Raw genomic sequence first — 17,632 nt, 5'->3', positions numbered from 1 at the left:
GTGGTTAAACATAACTCAATCTGCTCGTTATCAAATGTCTTTAATGTACATGATGAACTCTTTCCTCCGTTCGCAGCTCTTTCAAGCAGTTGCGCGGGCTCTGTTACTTTTCGCCCATCAGGCCACTAAAATCTTCCTTTCATACTGATGCATGACTGGCCGGTGGTGCACAAAAGTGTGACCATATTACACCAACATGAAAAAACACTTTATTTGCTTCTTTTTAAAGGCAGGATTTCTTTTAAGGTTTGTTTAATCACGTTTAAATCTATTCGTCTGCAGCACCCATCTCATCATTGAGAAAAAAGTTGTAATTCTGGTGGAAATCAGGAAACTAGAAGCTAATCACTAGCAGGTCTTGAAATGGCACCTGGTAGGAAAACGGGTGCAGCTAATCCAGCATTTTCATTGGCTACTCCCCGTATGTGGAATGCCCTACCTCCTTCTTTACGCCTGGCTCCTCTGCTTCTTACCTGTTGAAATGAAAGAAACACCTATTTTGTTTCCATTCCATAGGCTTTTAGATTCTATTGTTCAATTGTGTGACCATGTATTTTTCTTGTTGCTATTCTTTATATAATTGTATTTAATTTCATTTGTGAAAATGTCAATATTTGTACTCTGTATAGCTGCTATCTGCTATTTGGCAAGGGCTGCGCTTCACAAAGTACTTGTATTACAATAAATAAATAATACATAAACAAGCATGGCCACTGGACTCGCGGTTGGGGAATAAAGCAGAATGAATTGATATCTGCCTTGTCCATAGAATACAATCAAAGGGCATACGGCTTTCTTTTACAACTGACCTCCTGTTTGTCTTTGCAGATCATCATTGGAGTTCCACCACTTGGAACAAGAAAAATTCATATTTGCTGAGGATTCTGTGCCCCGCCACGACATTCCCTCTTGGACCAGCGGGCCATCAACTCTGAGAACATTTCCTGGAGTCTTGGGTGGCAAACCCCACGAGATCATTCCCAGGGCAGCCTCGGTGTGCGGGGAACGGCATGAGCAACTTCACTGTGGATTTGGGACAATGGAACTGCAGGACTTTTCATTCAACTTCACACACTAACTGATGCAACAGCAGTGCTGAGCTGTTCCTCAATTTTGCGAACCAGGCCTTCCTGGTCGCTACACTGGCAATAACTTTAAAATGGAAGTTATATGTTAGGGGGGAGAAGGGAAGAGGTTTTGGACAACATAGGGTGGAACCATAGATGCCCTGCTCTGATGCCCCCTCTGATGGGAGGACTGAACTTGACTGAAGGACATTTCCATCAAAAGAAGTCTCCAGTCTGAGTATAACATATAAGAGTGTGTAAGACATTATTTCCGACCTGCACCACCAAGTTATTTGGAGGACACACTATCATGTATCATTGCAAAGAAACTAATGATCTTGTTATGATGATTCAGGGACAGATCTGTCCACTGTGAAGTGAGCAAGTTACTTGTTTGTGCTGGTCTCTCTACAACTCCTGTATTCCACAACTCCCCTTCCCAGGTGAAAGGGACCGACCACATTTGGGCCTCACTCTCCCCGAGTCCAACACCCTAGACCCAAAATGAAAAGCAGCACAAATGAAATTCTGAGTACACTTGTGGCGTGCGCCTGGGCCCGCGTGGAAGCAGCTGTGAAACCTTGAGAAGCAAGCCTTTGTCTGGGAATCTCTTAAAAGATGCTCCGGGGGCAGTATGGAGGTAGGTTTAATGATCGGGGTAGTGAGGGGGGTGCTTTGAGAGCCCCAACAAAAGTTGGGCTTGGTATAGCTATGCCTGAGACCCCTAAAGAAGGAGGAGTGAACAGTGTTGAACGGAACACCAACATACTTGGCGGCTAAACTCCACACCTCTGGAGACTTTTGCACCTCACATAGTAAAACTGTCAAACGTTTGGAGCCTATGCCAACCAGTAAAGAGGAGACTTGCAAGCAGTCCTTCTCCTTCTACGCCCCGTCCATCTGGAACTCCGTCCCGGTAGAGGCTTGAAATGCCCCAACTATCCTCCAGATAACACTAAAGATGTGGTTCTTTCAACAAAACCTGCTGTTCGAATAATACTACCTCCCTCCATGTCAGTACTGCACGACTGTATAAAATGCCAAGCCCAATGCCAGCCTGCTCCCATTGTAGAGCACTCAGCTGCCCTTGTGCTAGGTTTGCTCTATAAGCAATAAAGTTAATAAGTAATAAAATGAAGCAAGTCAAAGAACCCAGGACAGGTCAGAGATGCCCCTGCAAAAAGGTCAGAAAGCTCCAAGGTATTAAATCTGAGAGCCTCAGGGGGTTGTGAATGAAGGACCAAGAAAGTGTGACTGAGAGCCCAAGGAGATCCGCACTAAAGCCCTGTAGGAGCAAGTCTGGGACAATAAAGCTAGCAGGTGTGATGGACCCAATGAAGTTGAACTGAGAGCCCATGAGACGGGTCTGAACAGCCCACAAGCTCAAAGCAAGCCGATCTGATGGGCCCATGAAACAGGCCTGATTGAGAGGCCCATGGGAGAATGTCTGACTCCAAGGCAACATATATCTAACTAGGCCTAGAGTATATTCGATCAAGTGATCCGAATGTTTCTGCCTATCTTTAAGATGGGAACTCTGACACACTATACACTCTAATTCAGATTTTCCATACTATCGTTATAGAAAGTCACAATTCTATGTCAAGACCCAGAGGCTCGGATTATGCTTTCTCTCATGTTTACTTCTCGAGCAGCACAACATTAGAACAATAATATACATACATAACGAAGCTTAAACTACCACTCCCAACTGTTTTGGGTCTTAGTTAGTTCTTATATTATTAGTCCTTTCAAAAACATGTGACTCCTATGACCAATTAGCACATACTCAGTCCCATAAACACTGCAACCTTCCTGATCATATCCTCTTTCTTTTGCTGATCCTCTTTACAACTTTTTGCACCCCAACCGGTAAACGCAAACTGTATATTATCCTCCAATCAACTCCTCAAGTCCCTGTCGGTTTGCTGTCTGCATTGGATCCTACAAAATAAAATCATATCTCAGACATCTGGTCTATTCGGGGGGGCGGGGTGAGCTAATCGTGATACACCATCAAAAATAAATATCAATACAGTATAATAACAGCATCAGCACCTATGAACATTGACATTCACGATTGCTAGGATGGGATCATCCTTTGCCTCCATGTCTTTAAAAGAATTATGACTTTCTATAATGATAACATTGAAAATCTAAATTCTATGTCAAGACCTTAGGCTCGGGTTGTTATTTGCGCTTGTTGGATTGCGCATGCGCATGCTGCTGCCGTTCCATGTGCCACCAGCTCCTCTGCCTCTTCCCTTTGAGGGTAAGAACGGGTTTGGTTTGCGGTTATACTGCTCCCTCCAGTGGCTTCCGTCGCTATAGGACCTACCATATGCGTAGCGGCTGCCAGTGCAGCCCCTGCCTGTGGCAGGCCACCTGAAAACCTGCTTGCCAAAAACCCTCTTCAGCGATGATTGTGCCTTACCTAATACAGTGTAGGTATTGGCAAACATAGTTGGTTCTTTTATAAAATAGTCCTCAAAGAATGTGCCTTAGGCCGCAGCAACTGACTCCGATGTGGCTAGTTTGCTTAGTTTTGGGCCAATCTTGACTAATATGGATCTCTGTTTTCTGCGGTGATCGCACTGTTGGCCTTACCCAACAGGCAGATGGCCCTTTGAGCCCACCCTGTCAAAACCACAAGGTCGATGTTCTTGCCTTTCTGCTTAGCCTCCTCTGCCCTCTGAAGAAGGCTTGTAATTGGTCCTAAAAGGTCCAGCATGTCATCCTGACATGAACACCAGAATCTATCCAGACCATTTTTGACGTCTTTAACGTATCTGCCCATAAAGGTGATCATCTTTTCGTCTATCTCCGGGGTTTCGACAATCCCCACTAGGTTTGTTTCAATCTTCTTTTGCTAGCAGTGTTCTGTGTTGCCTCGACAGGTATGCCGCGATATTTGTTGGTGGCTCCCACTCCGATGACTGTTAGTGAAAGAGGGAGTCTGGGTCAAAATCATCCCAGTCGTCCTCTTCATTCTCTGTGCCCTTTCTTTTCTTGGGAGCTTTCCTGTGTCTTCCCTCAGTGGAAGAGGGTATTGTTTCCACCTCATCCGCGCTGGATTGCTCATGCCAGTCCTTGTACTCCTGCTCACCTGAGCTGCTTGAGGATATGTCTTGCCACCTGCTTTCCTTCCCCCTCGACCTCACTGCCTTCCTCTTGCCACCTTTCACTTACTGTGGTGTGCCCTGGGGGGTAGGGGGTTTGGGCATCTTGTGCCTTGTGTTTTTTTTTCCTTCCCCCTTTCTCTCTCCCACGCTCACCTGCTCCCCTGAGCTCCTCCATGCCCGGGAAGAATTTCAGCCAGTCCTCCATGAGGGATAGCTGCTGAGAAGCATGTCCCAGACTGCTTTCCCCCACTGCTTTCTGAATGACTTGCCACATGCTGGGCTGAATTCTTTTCTGGCTAACTTGAGCTCTTCCCTCCTCACTAGAGCTACTCCTCTTGCTCAGTGAAATTATGGAACTTCCAAACACAGGAGTCTTGGGCCTGTTCCCAGAAGAACAAAAATGGTGGGACCTCGACACGTGAGGGATTTTAGGTACACTTCACGTCACGTTAGGGATAATGTTACAGTCACGGCCATGTCGACGTCCCTTTCGATCTTCGAAAGAAAGATGCATTACTCCGCGATTTCCACTAGATGTCGGACTATATGCACAGCATGAGAATCTAGGCAGATGCAATCATCAGAAATGCTAGTATGGTAAGGCATGTTATATATACACAACACCAAGAAGGTTATGGTGGGTTCAAAAAGGTTTGAAGAAACACCTTTCACCTGAAATGTGAAAGTAGGAAAGTCCATGTGAGCCAAATCACACATTCCACACCACCTAGTCGCCATCGCTGGAAGTTCACCTCCAGTTCTGCGCCACGACAACAAGGCATTGTGGGTATGCAAATTAGCTCAAATGCAAACCTTTTTCTCCAGGAAATTGTCAAAGAGGGCAGTCTTACTTTATACATAGATTAATCAACCCGAGACAGGCATTTCTGTTTTGGGCTGATTAAGAAAACGCAGCTCTATATAAAAACAAACAATTGAAATGAATGTGCATATAATATATGACTATCAAAAAGGCATACTTAACTCACTGCCCGAGCAGCAAAGAAAGAGGATATGACCAGGAAGGTTGCAGTGTTTATGGGGCTGAATATGTGCTTATTGGTCATAGGAGTCACATGTTATTGAAAGGACCAATAATATAAGAACTACCTAAGACTCAAACCTGTTGGGAGTTGTAGTTTAAGCTTTGTTATGTATGTATATTATTTTTCTAATGTTGTGCTGCTCGATAAGTAAATATGAGAGGAAGCATAATCCGAGCCTCTGGGTCTTGATATAGAATTAGTTGTTTATTTGTTGAAGACAGTTGTAAGAGGTGGGGCAGCACTGAAGGTAAGACGGTTCCTAAAGGAGAGGTTGTGCATACAGGACCCAATTGAGTTATGACTCCAGAAACCCTTCAAGAGCTGCAGGTCAGGACACTGTGCCCCTCAGCAAACCTATTCTCACAACACCCCACTGAAGAGAGTCTGAAAATAATAGGGGTCTTTTTACATTCTCCGTAGAAGATGGTTCACAAGAATAACAAGTATGCATACCCAGGATTTTGTCTCAGCCTCGCATTTTGTAACAGGAATGCATCTACCTCTGACTTTGAAGTCCCATGAATGAGCCTTCCCAGAAATTAGCCTGAATTCTGCCAGTTGGCAGGTTTTAAACCCCTTGGAGAGCTGGTCTTCATCCAGCACATTGCAGTGGTGTAAGCAGAGAGAAGCCACAGGTTTAGAGGTCGGAGCCACCATGATCTAGAGGTCACGCATGTGGAAATGCTGTGTGCATCCTTCGTCTGCGGCAAGGAGAGATAACATATTCCTTCCCATCGACTCAACTTTTAACGATTTTCTGAATGTGCTTCTATCACCTGGCAAAGAGACGTGCTCTCCTTTGCTACTGATGTTTTGGGCCTACCTCCTAAGAGGCCAATCTCCACTTACTGCTGTTCCCTGCAGTGTTTCCCTCAAGAAACAACCCTGATAGTCTCCTCCCTCAGAGACATTCAGTTGGCTAGTGTCAAGCGAGGGGCCACTGACTAGTGTCCCACCCCCTCCATCCCAGCATAGAATTGTACACTGCATACTGCACTCAACCTCTCCTTTAGCCTTGAGAACTGACCCAGTGCTAATCCTTGGGGCGTCCGTCCCCGGCCTCTCACTTCTGCGGATCCTTTGTATGTCCCCTCGCCTTCACCCAGAAAGCAGCTTTTCTCCACTGCTTATCCTTGGGGCGTTGCACCTGGGAGACCATGCTCTGGTTCATGGTGTGGTCGCGCCACCCCTTCCACTACCCCGGTCCATTGGCAGTATATCCACGTTTCACTGATGATCCTACTGTAGGGGTTTCACCCTGCACACCTCACCCGACCAGGCAGACTCATGCCACTGAATATCCTTGCGTGATCCCCTAACACGACCAGAGAAGAAGAAAAAACGTCCCTACTCACCTTCGGTCTTGGGCACCCCCTTCCTCATCCCCCTAGAACACCAGACGTTCTAAGTAGCTGACCAGGGATCCGACCCTCTCAAAAATAGATTCCATATCCATCATCTTAGCTGATTGCTTGACCCGTTCATTGCCTGTTTCATGGGGCTCTGTTAATGTTAGCCACTTGTCATATGCATATTACTAGCCGAGTGGTCTATAGGCACGGCTTCCCAAAGATTACATTGCGAGCGGAGAAGTAGAAATAGGTATGGCAGTTTATATGACACACTCCAGAAATCAGAAACATCAGCAGACGGTTCGCTAAAGTGCTACCCAACTCAGTATATTCATGCTATCGACCATATGTTAATGTTAAAGGATATTTGTACCGCGCACTATCACCACCGGAGTGGTCCCCTGGCACTCTGGCGGCTCTGAAAGAGGGAGGGGGGGTGAGTTAGTGGGAATAAGCTGGAAAAGTGCAAGAGAGCAGTGATGTGCTGATGGCAGCCTCAGCCCGGTAGGTCCGTCGGCTGGGCGTGTTTTACGGTCGGTACTCGTCATGTGCTGTTGTGCAAGTCTATGTGGGGTGTGTTTTGTTGTTGCAGTCTAGTGAAGTTAGTGCGGATTGCTGTGTTTTAGGCTTGTGCTTGTGTTTGGTTAGAGTTTGAGAAGTGTATGCAGAGGGATGAAATTGTTAGTGGATTGGTTAGTTGGCATTGCTGTCCTTGCAGTTATGTCTATGTCTGATGTTTGCTATCATTGACTATTCCACCGTTGCTAATTTTCAATATTGTGTCTAGATGTGAGGCAGGCTAGTGATTACGATTCCAATCAAGTGTTGCACTTACCATCATTCACAGTTTCATCCAAGTGTGGCGCATGCTAACATTCACATTTCTATCTAGTTGCCACACAAGCTAAAGTTAAGAATTCCATCTAAGTGTGGCGATGGGTGAATCAATGGAAAAAAGGCACGCCGGAGACAAGAAAGAAAAACTGAGGGGTTGGAGTGGGGGCAATGAAAAAAATCTGGGTGACAATGAAAAAAAATCTGGGTGTAATTGAGGAGTGGAAGTAATGGAGAAACATAAATTGCAATGAAAGAGAAGTGGGAGTCAGAAATGCAAATCTATGGGTGACTATACAAGAAACATTGAGATTGAGTTAAGAAAATTTGGGAGGACAGTAAAAGGCATTGGGTGAAAGGGAAAGCAAAATCAGGGAGTGTTAGTCGAGGAAATGGGAGTCCCAGTAACAGAGTCATCATTAGGCAACAATAGAAGATGTGCCCGGGGGAATACAGTGAAAGCAGGGTGACTGCCAAAGTGGCTGCAAGAAAGTGAGCAGAAAATCATGGCTTGAGGGACTGAACAAGGAATCTGGGATTGGCAAAAGAAGATACATCGGGATGGCAGTGGAAGCGAAATTGGGGGGCGATGGAACAATAATAGAAGTGAATTGAGTAGATGACATAAATACCAAAATCAGTGAATGTCACCAAAAGAAGTCTTGGTGAGACAGTGAAAGATAAATCAAAGGGTGTAGAATGAAACATTAGGCAGCAATAATGAAAGAGAAATCAGAGTGGCAGTGAAATCGAAATCTAAATTGGACAATGAAAGAGAAATGACCAGCTGATTGTGAAATCGGAAAACAAAGTGACAACAAATTATTAACTTGAGTGGGTGACAGTGAAATAGACATCAGCAGGTGGCAAAAGACAAAACGGAGGGTGAGAGGGAATGAGAAATCAGGGGTTGGGAATGTGATAAATGCCGGGAAGAGAAAACAACATCAGTGGGTGAGAACGAAAGAGACATTGAGATGGGAAGGAAAGTGAAATGCGGGTGATGCATTAAGAGATCAGGCTCTGAGAGAAAAATCAGTCAATGGTAAAAGACAAATCGGGTCGTAAGTCGAAGGAAGAGCTAGGTGCTCGGCCCTGCGCGCCCCTCTGCACCGCGGGGGCTGTCTCCCTGAGTCGCCTCGCAGCTGCCGCGAGTAACTTGTCTCGTTGCTGCAACCACTTTCCGTGTAGGGTGCAGATCCGAGCAAGCACCAGTCACTACTACCTCAGTAAGTGCTCAGACGCCGCGGGTACAGCGCGTTGGTTCTTTCACAGGGCGGAAGAGTCCACGCGTTCCTTTAGGAGCTCACATGGTTCGTGACCCTTCAAGGCGCTCCGTTTGAAGAGTTTTATTTGTGTGTACTAGTACAGTTCTGAATGCAAGCAGTGTGCGCCATTGTAATTTGTAACATGTCAATTTTTCTGTTAATTAGGAAGTATTTCTGTATAGTTCAGATTTTACTGAGGGGAAAAGCTCACAATAAACTTTGGAATAAAAATGCAGATGTTTAAGCTTATTCTTTCGCCATATACAGGAGTACCATCATTTCCTCTCTTGCTCTCCCCCGCCTCTGCCGCGCTCCTCTACATAAGTGTGCTGAAAAAACAGCAACATGGCCAGGCGCCACGGTCCCTCCACCCTCATTGCCTGTCCCCCATAACATACCCCAGTGCTCTAAGTGGGATGTGAAACTGAGGGTGGGTGGACAAAGTGAAGGGAGTGGCCTAAAGAGTGTGGGCATGGCCTGAAGGAGGGGCAAGTGGCTTAGGCAGTGGCTGTCTGTCCCAAACAATACATAATATGCCTTCTTAAGTGGTGATTTGGGTTTCAGCACCCCGCCGACTGCTTTGCTTTGTTCTGCCATGCAGAGGTCATTACATCTATCCCATGATAATAGGCTGCCGCTCGCCCCCCTCTTCCCTCTTCTCCATACTGAAGTGGGAGAATGGGAAAACAAGCTCCCCCCAATCTCATCAAGACCATGGCCTAGAGGATCACGGCCTAGGCACCCCCCACGGGACGAGTTCATCTATCTACCAGATGCCAAAATACCCTGGTTCAGGAACATAAGGGTATGCCCACCAGCCTGTCCGACTCAAGCCGACACCTGCGGCATGGATGAACTCGACTAAGACAACAGCCACAAGTATCCACATCGTTAGAGATGCCATAACGACCTAGCCAACTTCCAAGAACACACGGGCCACCATGCACACTGGTCACTCACACACCAACCTACACGAAGAACATATTCAGTGCTATGACGTAGGTGACGGACACACCCACTGACGTGCATCGTTCTTATTTTTCACATAGGGTTTTATATAGTAATGCAGAAACGCCAGACGCCTGAAGAGCTCGTGTATATGCTTGCTGACGCTTCTCCCATCACTCGCCCTGTGACGACACCATCATGTATACCTAACACTGCTTGTGACGCCATGTCAACCCGCGATCTCCATACAATGGATTATGTATTACCACCCATGAACTAGGCCCGAGTAGGCCGCAAACAAGAGCCTCACCAGGAAAATCCTCTCAGAGCAAGAGTACAAGTGCTGATCATGCAGAACGAGCCCCAGCGAGGGCTCCTAGCCAAGGCCACGATGTTGCAACTTGCATGCTACCAGCCGGCGCCAAGGTTACACCTGTAAAAAAGCCAAGCCCACAGAAACGAAATACAAATCTAATGCGCAGGATTCTGCTCCAGCTACGGTCTCTCCACACGTGACCAAGCTGATCTGACAAGGTGCCAGACGCACGAGACAAAAAGTCGCCTGGGTCCCACGTCTGGGACACAGGTTGCAACAACGAAGCGGCAAGATGGACACCTACGGCGATGGGAACGACCTGCTCACAAGCCCATGAGCAGACCTGTACGTTGCCTGCACAAACACATAGTTGCACATTGTTGCTAATGACAGGTACACCGCAAGCTGGGAACGACGATGGTCCCAGGCTTGGGGGCTCGCGGGAGAACCAATCAGAACACAGGGGGGCTCATCACTGACGCCAGTAGTATTAGACAATCATCAGGGGTCCCCTTGTAGCAATTTTCAAGTATCTAATAGTAGGGACAGCCCAAGTATTCCACCTGACTCATCCTTAACCACTAATATCCTTCTCCATATGTACCCTTTACTAACCCTACCACTCGGGGAACCAATCCGGAGCGGCAATAGGTTTTTTGCTAACTTTCCCAGGTGATGCAGATAGCGCGTCATACTGATGTAAACAGGGCCTGCGAGCCCCACTAAGGGTGAGAGTCTGGACGGACGCATACGATCCGAGACCCAACCCTGCCGTTATTATAATAAACAGCAGAACCACCTTGCTCCTTATGTGTGTGTCTCCTACTCCTTTTGGGAAACACGGGAGGAGTTGGGGCCTCTCGGCCCGGAGGTCCGTGGACGGTTCTGCCGACACCGGGATAATCACCCCGACAATGGAGAAGGGTCATAGAGGAGGAGCAAAGGGACAGAGAGGGCTCCAAGAGAGGACAAGCATTGGCAAAGCAAAAAGGGTCACAAGTGGGTGGGGTGCTGAAAAAACATGCGGTCAGAGTTAGGGAAGAGCCTAGGTGTCAGTCTTAGAAGCGGGAAGCTTTGCACACCTGGGCCCAGAGAATGGTAGGGCCAAAAAAACATAGAGCTCCCAAAAGAGGAAGAAAGAGAACAATAATAGGCTAGGTGGAAGCCATGTTCCCGATACAGGGGGAATCAACCTAACCACCCAAGGTCTTCTGCAAGACAGGTGTTTGCCTTTGAGTGGTTATGTACAGAGCTGTGCCGAGGGATACCTTAGAACCAGCTGCCCACGGTCTAATGACGACAGCCCGGAAATAGACCTAGGACATGCAGTCAAGACATAGGGGGTCATTCCGAGTATGGCTGCCTCCAAACCCGGGTCCGGGTCCGGACTGGCTGAATGGGAACTTACCGGATCATTCCGACCTTGGAGGACCCGGTAAGTCCCCATACAGTAAACCGCAAATAGCGGGCCCGTTATTAGCGCCCTGGTCCCTTAGCGGGACCCTTAAAGGACGTGTGGTCAGACCACACGTCTTTTGCGGGTCCCGCTAAGGGACCTCGGAATAGGGCGGTAAGGGTTTACCGGCACCGGCATCCTTACCGGTGCCAGTAAACCCTTACCGCCCAACTCAGAATGAGGCCCATAGACTGTTATCGGCATGCCAGCTCTGAGGGGAGCATCATGCAGACAGTTGCCAGAGGTAGTGCCACATACCCCACAACCCTGAGAGCTGTATAAGACTGAATATTCTGATCAGGAGGTTCATTCTGACCATCATTTAGCGACTGAGGTCCACAGCCCAGACCTTACATTGCTACATCTCTGTGATTCCCTTGGACCATACACTCTGTGTCTGAAGGCTTGGTTTGCCTCGTTTAGTCTCACCCAGGCTTTGTGTACTGTAGAGCCTCTTGTGATACAGCAACAGTAGTGCATGAGTCCTTTGTTGATCCCTCTTTCCATGAAACACTTTAAGCCACAAGGTACACTCTTAGTTCCTCAGTTAAGCATTCAGGATCTTTACTCATGTGATGACAGTGGTTGCAGCCTAGGTATGCCAGAGGAGGCTCTGGGTACAGCGTGCACATTCCTTCATCTGCACTGGCACTGTTTTTTCAATAGGCCTGTCAGTCAGCCTCAAAAGTCCTCTTTGACTCTGACTCAGCCTCTACTTAAGATTAGTATGAGGCATATGCTTAGGAGGGTAGTGCATCGCCAGGACAGATCCAAGGCAAATGTTTCCACTTGATGACAAATCTGCAAGGAATTCCAGGTGTAAATGTTACTCCTTCAGTAAGTCCTATAACTCGTCACTCTTGTTTCCTGGGAGTACCGGAAGCATTTTGCGAGTGATGTCAGACTCAATTTAGAAAAGGCATAAACACTTCTATTGTTTTTCTTATAAACAAAGATTTCTTTATTAGGTGGATTTTTTCATCCAATTTTTTCCTTCAGTGATCTGAGCGTGATCTGCAGGCCGCAGGTTAAAATTCCAACAAAGGCCAACTCAACTTTTCATCCTTCCGAGGCCGATAAATGAGTACCACCTCCGGTTGGGTGATAATTGCATGCACATAGGTTCTCTGTACAGCGCTTTGGCGAAAGCACTATGCAAATAACAAATCATTATCAGTAATCATGGTCTCTTAAAATAAGTCTGTTAGTCTCTGCTACTATACATGTGCCTTTAGAAACTGGGTGAATAAATGTTTTTTTGGCCTGGGTTGCTCACAGCCGGTGTCTCGTTCGCTTTGCTGCTAGGCACTAAACCTTCCAGCATGCAAGTCTTCCATTCTTTCGGTCACCGGGCCAGCACTGTAGCTCACCGTTGATAATCCTGAGTCCCAGTCTGTAGACACCTTGGGATTTTCATTTTTTTGTTCATGGCTCTGTCTCGTGCTCTTCAAGGGTCTGAGCATGACTCCTGGTTTGCAAATCTCTGTTTGCTCACTAGATTTGTGTCGGCACACCAGGGTGACTTGCTAAGGTGTCAGAACCACAGCTTCTGGTTGGCAGTTCTTTACTAGCTTACTTTTGTTTGTTATTGCCTCTGCACTAAATCTTTGGAGAGTCCAGATCACAGACCTTACAGGTAATGATGATAGCTTTCACGCCCAGGCAGGGAGACGGACATGGGCTTTTTTATCGGCCCACCAGGCCGAGCTTTGGTAGGACTGAGCAAAGCAAGTGCCTCAGCTCGGGCTGTGGGCTGTTAAAGCCCATATCCGTCCCCCAGTTGGTGCATGAAAGCTCTTTGCACCCCGGGATTTACTGAGCCCATCTCCCATCAGATGAAAAAAAATGGAAAAGGGACTATCTCCCTATTCGGATGATGGCGGCCATGAAAAACATGTTCCAAAATGGCCACTGTCATCTGAAAAAGGACCTAGTCCCTTTTCTATGTCAATGATGGCCAGACGGGAGAAGACCAGGGACCAGAGTGTAAGGCACCGGTCCAGCAGGTAAGTTGGGGTAGGGGAATGGGATGAATTGGGAGGGTGAGAAGGCAAGAGGGAGGGGCTCCCTATTGCCTCACCACTTTACAAAAAAAAAGAAAAGAAAACTACCCCCGGGGAATGGCCTTGGGTGGCTGGAAAATCAGGCAGGGATTGTGTATTCTCACCCGCTGTTCCTGCCACCTGATTGGTTGGCTCACCCTCCCTGAGTGTGAATATCAAGTTTATTCACCTCTTGCAGCACCACCGCTTCTCAGTTTATCTTGGCTTTGTCAGTGCCACTGTACGAGTCTTCTGTACTATGCAAGTTCCCTCCCTGGTTCTGAAGTGACTAAGAGGGCCGGCTGCCAGCCCGAGCCAGTGGATGTTGGGCTCCTTGTTTGAATGGGGAGGATCCCCTGGTCACCCCACCTTGATCCCTGTTCCATTGCAGGGGGCAATCACAGTGCTGCACCTCAAGCAAGTCTAGGCCTTCAACACCCCATCCGTCCAATAGGGAATGCCAGTCCTGACAGCTCTGCCCATACCCAAACTCCATGGAAGACCCTGCAGATAATATTAGCATGCACCGTACCCTTCCCCGATCAAACCCCGGGCTTCCAACAGTAGAAAAAGAAGCTATCTCATCTAGAGTAGCGAGTACTGAGATGCTGTTACAACATTTCTCTTAGGAAAAAAAATCAGTAGTTCCACGGATACACTGTTGTAAGTTCGCCACTTTTGAATGCTGAGAGTATAGTGCGGGAGGAAACGTTTTAATGCCATGCCATTGTTCCCTGGTAAGGAACTATCTCACCGGGGTCCGGAGATACAATGTTGCAAGTTTGCCACTTTTGAATGCTGAGAGTATAGTGTGGGATGAAACGTTTTAATGCCATGCCATTGTTCCCTGGTAAGGAACTATCTCACCGGGGTCCGGAGATACAATGTTGCAACTTTGCCACTTTTGAATGCTGAGAGTATAGTGTGGGATGAAACGTTTTAATGCCATGCCATTGTTCCCCGGTAAGGAACTATCTCACTGGGGTCCGGAGATACAATGTTGCAAGTTCGCCACTTTTGAATGCTGAGAGTATGTGCGGGAGGAAACGTTTTAATGCCATGCCATTGTTCCCTGGTAAGGAACTATCTCACCGGGGTCCGGAGATACAATGTTGCAAGTTTGCCACTTTTGAATGCTGAGAGTATAGTGTGGGATGAAACGTTTTAATGCCATGCCATTGTTCCCCGGTAAGGAACTATCTCACTGGGGTCCGGAGATACAATGTTGCAAGTTCGCCACTTTTGAATGCTGAGAGTATAGTGTGGGATGAAACGTCTTATGCCATTGTTCCCTGGTAAGGAACTATCTCACCGGAGTCCGGAGATACAATGTTGCAAGTTCGCCACTTTTGAATGCTGAGAGTATAGTGCGGGAGGAAACGTTTTAATGCCATGCCATTGTTCCCCGGTAAGGAACTATCTCACTGGGGTCCGGAGATACAATGTTGCAAGTTCGCCACTTTTGAATGCTGAGAGTATGTGCACGAGGAAACATTTTAATGCCATTTTTCCCTGGTGAGGAACTATCTCACTGGGGTCCGGAGATACAATGTTGCAAGTTCGCCACTTTTGAATGCTGAGAGTATAGTGCGGGAGGAAACGTTTTAATGCCATGCCATTGTTCCCCGGTAAAGAACTATCTCACCGGGGTCCGGGAATAGAATGTTGCAAGTTCCCCATACGCCTAACAAAACGCTTCAATAGATTACCCAGTGTGATTTCAGCCCTGAAATACCACACTGGAAACACAGAAGAGCTCAGCACCAAATAGGCAGCAACCTGAAGGAGCAGAGGGGAACATTTAAAACCCAAGATGGATGTCAGGCCAACTATTGCCTCAGCTCAGCACCTTGAGCCGAAAGCAGCCTCATGTGTACACAGGGAGGATAACCAATCACACCCATCAACACTTTACCATACAGAAGTTCACTAGGAGACCCGCCCAGGGGGAGGAGGGAGCACACCATGAAAGCACCCAGCCCCAGTAGGCAGTGCTGGTTGTAGGAGTATGAGGCTTGTGTTTAGGGAAGACTGGAGGCTCTAGAGCAGTGGCGCAAGCAGAGGCTGTAGAGACAGAGGAAAGGGGGGAGGTGTCAGCCTTGGGAGTAGTAGTAAGAGGTTGTAAGAGCTAAGAGGGTACAGGAGGTGAGAGTGATTAGCATTAGGTGATGAGAGCTGACTAGGAAAAGAAGGTGCTAGTGTCACCAGAGGGTGAAAGTGAGTAGGAGGAGGCGGTAACTAGGATGGAGGTAGTAACAATGGTGGGAAAAGAAGGAAGGAGGAGAAGGTGCGCGGTAAGTGAATAAGAGAGGAGGTGGTAACGTCGGGATGGTGTGGGGAAGATGGCAATAAGACCTGAGAGAACACCCCGAGGTGGAGGTGACAGTGATACTAAAGAAGGGAGAGAGGAGAGTGAGGGAATAGCATCACTGGGAGCAAAGGAAACTGAAGCAGGATATCAGGCACTGAGGAAAGATGAGTGAGTTGTGGGCAAGAGCACCCTGCAAAGCCCACAACTGTTCCAAGAAGGAGAAGGGTTTGGGTCACCCTAAAGCCCGAAACACTAAACGGACTGACATCGCCCCTCTTGAACTGTATGAGCAGGGCCATTTGATTTGGGGTCCAGGAAGGCCAATGTACCCACACCTGTGGGAGAGACAGTGGAAAATGAGAAGGTTTCTGAGCATAAGAAACTCCACCCCACTGGATAGATATCTAGCCTCATCCTTTTGTTTGGGAATGTCCCATTTCTATTTTGAGTTGCCTATTTTTGTCTTAATCCCCAAATAAAGACAGTCAACACAGAAACATGGTTTTACCATCCTTCTTGATCCCAGGTGGAACCAGTGACAACTGTTAGAACCAGAATTGCCACAATGCAGTGCTTCTAAGGTGGTCTTTCTGAGTGTTAGACCAACAGCTCCCACACATGCATTACTTCCATTGCATCTCTCTTGGTCTGATCTCTCTACTGTCTTGGTGTATATCCTCAATTACCACCGTCTCAGCTCATCTCCAATATCTCTCTCACTCTCAGCCCTTGCACACCATCTGTCCCCGGTTAGTCATTTGGGACTCGCTCCATATGTCATTTCATTGGTATTTGAGCTATTTGGGGAGCAGCTTATCTCCCTGAATTCCAGTTCTCAATGGTGGTCTATATTGTGATCTTGTTCGCGAGGCAACCATCGCCTCTTTGAATTGAATGCTTTTGAGGGCTCATCAGGAGTTCTTCCCAAACTGGCCCTCTTTGTTGCATTGCTTTGCATCGGGGATGCTGTAGCAGGTTGGCACCTCACTTCTCGAGTGCCTTGTTACTCCTTAGCACTTCTTTCCTGCCATGTACTGTCAGCGGCCTCCTGCGTGACGCGCTGCCAGGGCTGGACTGGGAACTAAAAAAGGCCCTGGAAAAAAGTACTGGGGACCAAAAGAGGCCCTGGAAATAAAGTTCAAAGTGGCCCCATATGACACATTTTCAGCAAGCCCAATGCTTTTCCTATGAGAACATTTGAAAATACCACAGAAATTAGGCCCGGGTGCAGAGGCCCACCGGGAAATCTCCAGAGTTCCCTATAGGCCAGTCCACTGCTGCGCGCTGCTGCCTGTTCTCGCTGCAGCATACTCTCCTCAACTGTCACATCTTCTTTCTAGCCGTCCTCCATTTCTTCGACCCACCTATGCTTGCATGGTCATGTGACCATAACCATGGAAGGGAATGTTACCCTTCTGCAAGATTGTGTACAGGTCAATTTCACGACATACCCTTCGCCAGAGTTCATATGAGAGAAACTGAACTAGATTTGGCATTAAGCTGGGAACAGGACACACAGCCACAATGCTGATCCTATTCACAGACTGTATCAAATATATATATTACCAGTGCATGATCAAATGGAGGGGTATTTCTTTCTATGTACCGGATTATCAGATCCCAATCAGCACATTCTCCCCCAACATGGATTGGTGAGACAATTTTCAGGTTCATGACCTTTGGAGCCCCCAGGACACAGAGTCCCGGATCAACATACTGGAAATCAAGGCTGCAGCTTCTCGATTGTGATAGAAAATACCACTGCCGCGCTTTTACCACAACATGCAGGGGAAACAAGGCCTCCCCAACTTTGCAGGCTAGGAAAGGGACTATGTGAGTGGTGTGTTGCATCCTTCCATGTGGCCACGCA

The 17,632-nt window shown here is 47.5% G+C and overlaps 1 protein-coding gene across 3 annotated transcripts in view; it reads left to right on the top strand.

Annotated features, from left to right (window-relative positions):
* The window catches only part of LOC138491262 (inositol polyphosphate-5-phosphatase A-like), a 705,879-nt gene that overhangs the window by 550,344 nt on the left and 137,903 nt on the right, over positions 1-17,632 (top strand). For 2 of the 3 annotated variants that reach the window (XM_069617677.1, XM_069617675.1), the window contains one exon: positions 829-8,922. The exons of the other annotated variant lie outside the window; for it this stretch is intronic. The gene's annotated coding sequence lies outside the window, so the exon portion shown is untranslated. Of the gene's footprint in view, positions 1-828; positions 8,923-17,632 lie in introns of those variants that run through there. 3 annotated transcript variants of the gene reach the window in all.

Source organism: Ambystoma mexicanum, chromosome 10 (assembly GCF_040938575.1).
Source record: "Ambystoma mexicanum isolate Mex_15411 chromosome 10, UKY_AmexF1_1, whole genome shotgun sequence".
Taxonomy (NCBI): Eukaryota; Metazoa; Chordata; class Amphibia; order Caudata; family Ambystomatidae; genus Ambystoma; species Ambystoma mexicanum.
Note: the sequence above shows the minus strand (reverse complement) of the source record. Positions and strands in the feature narration are given on the sequence as shown.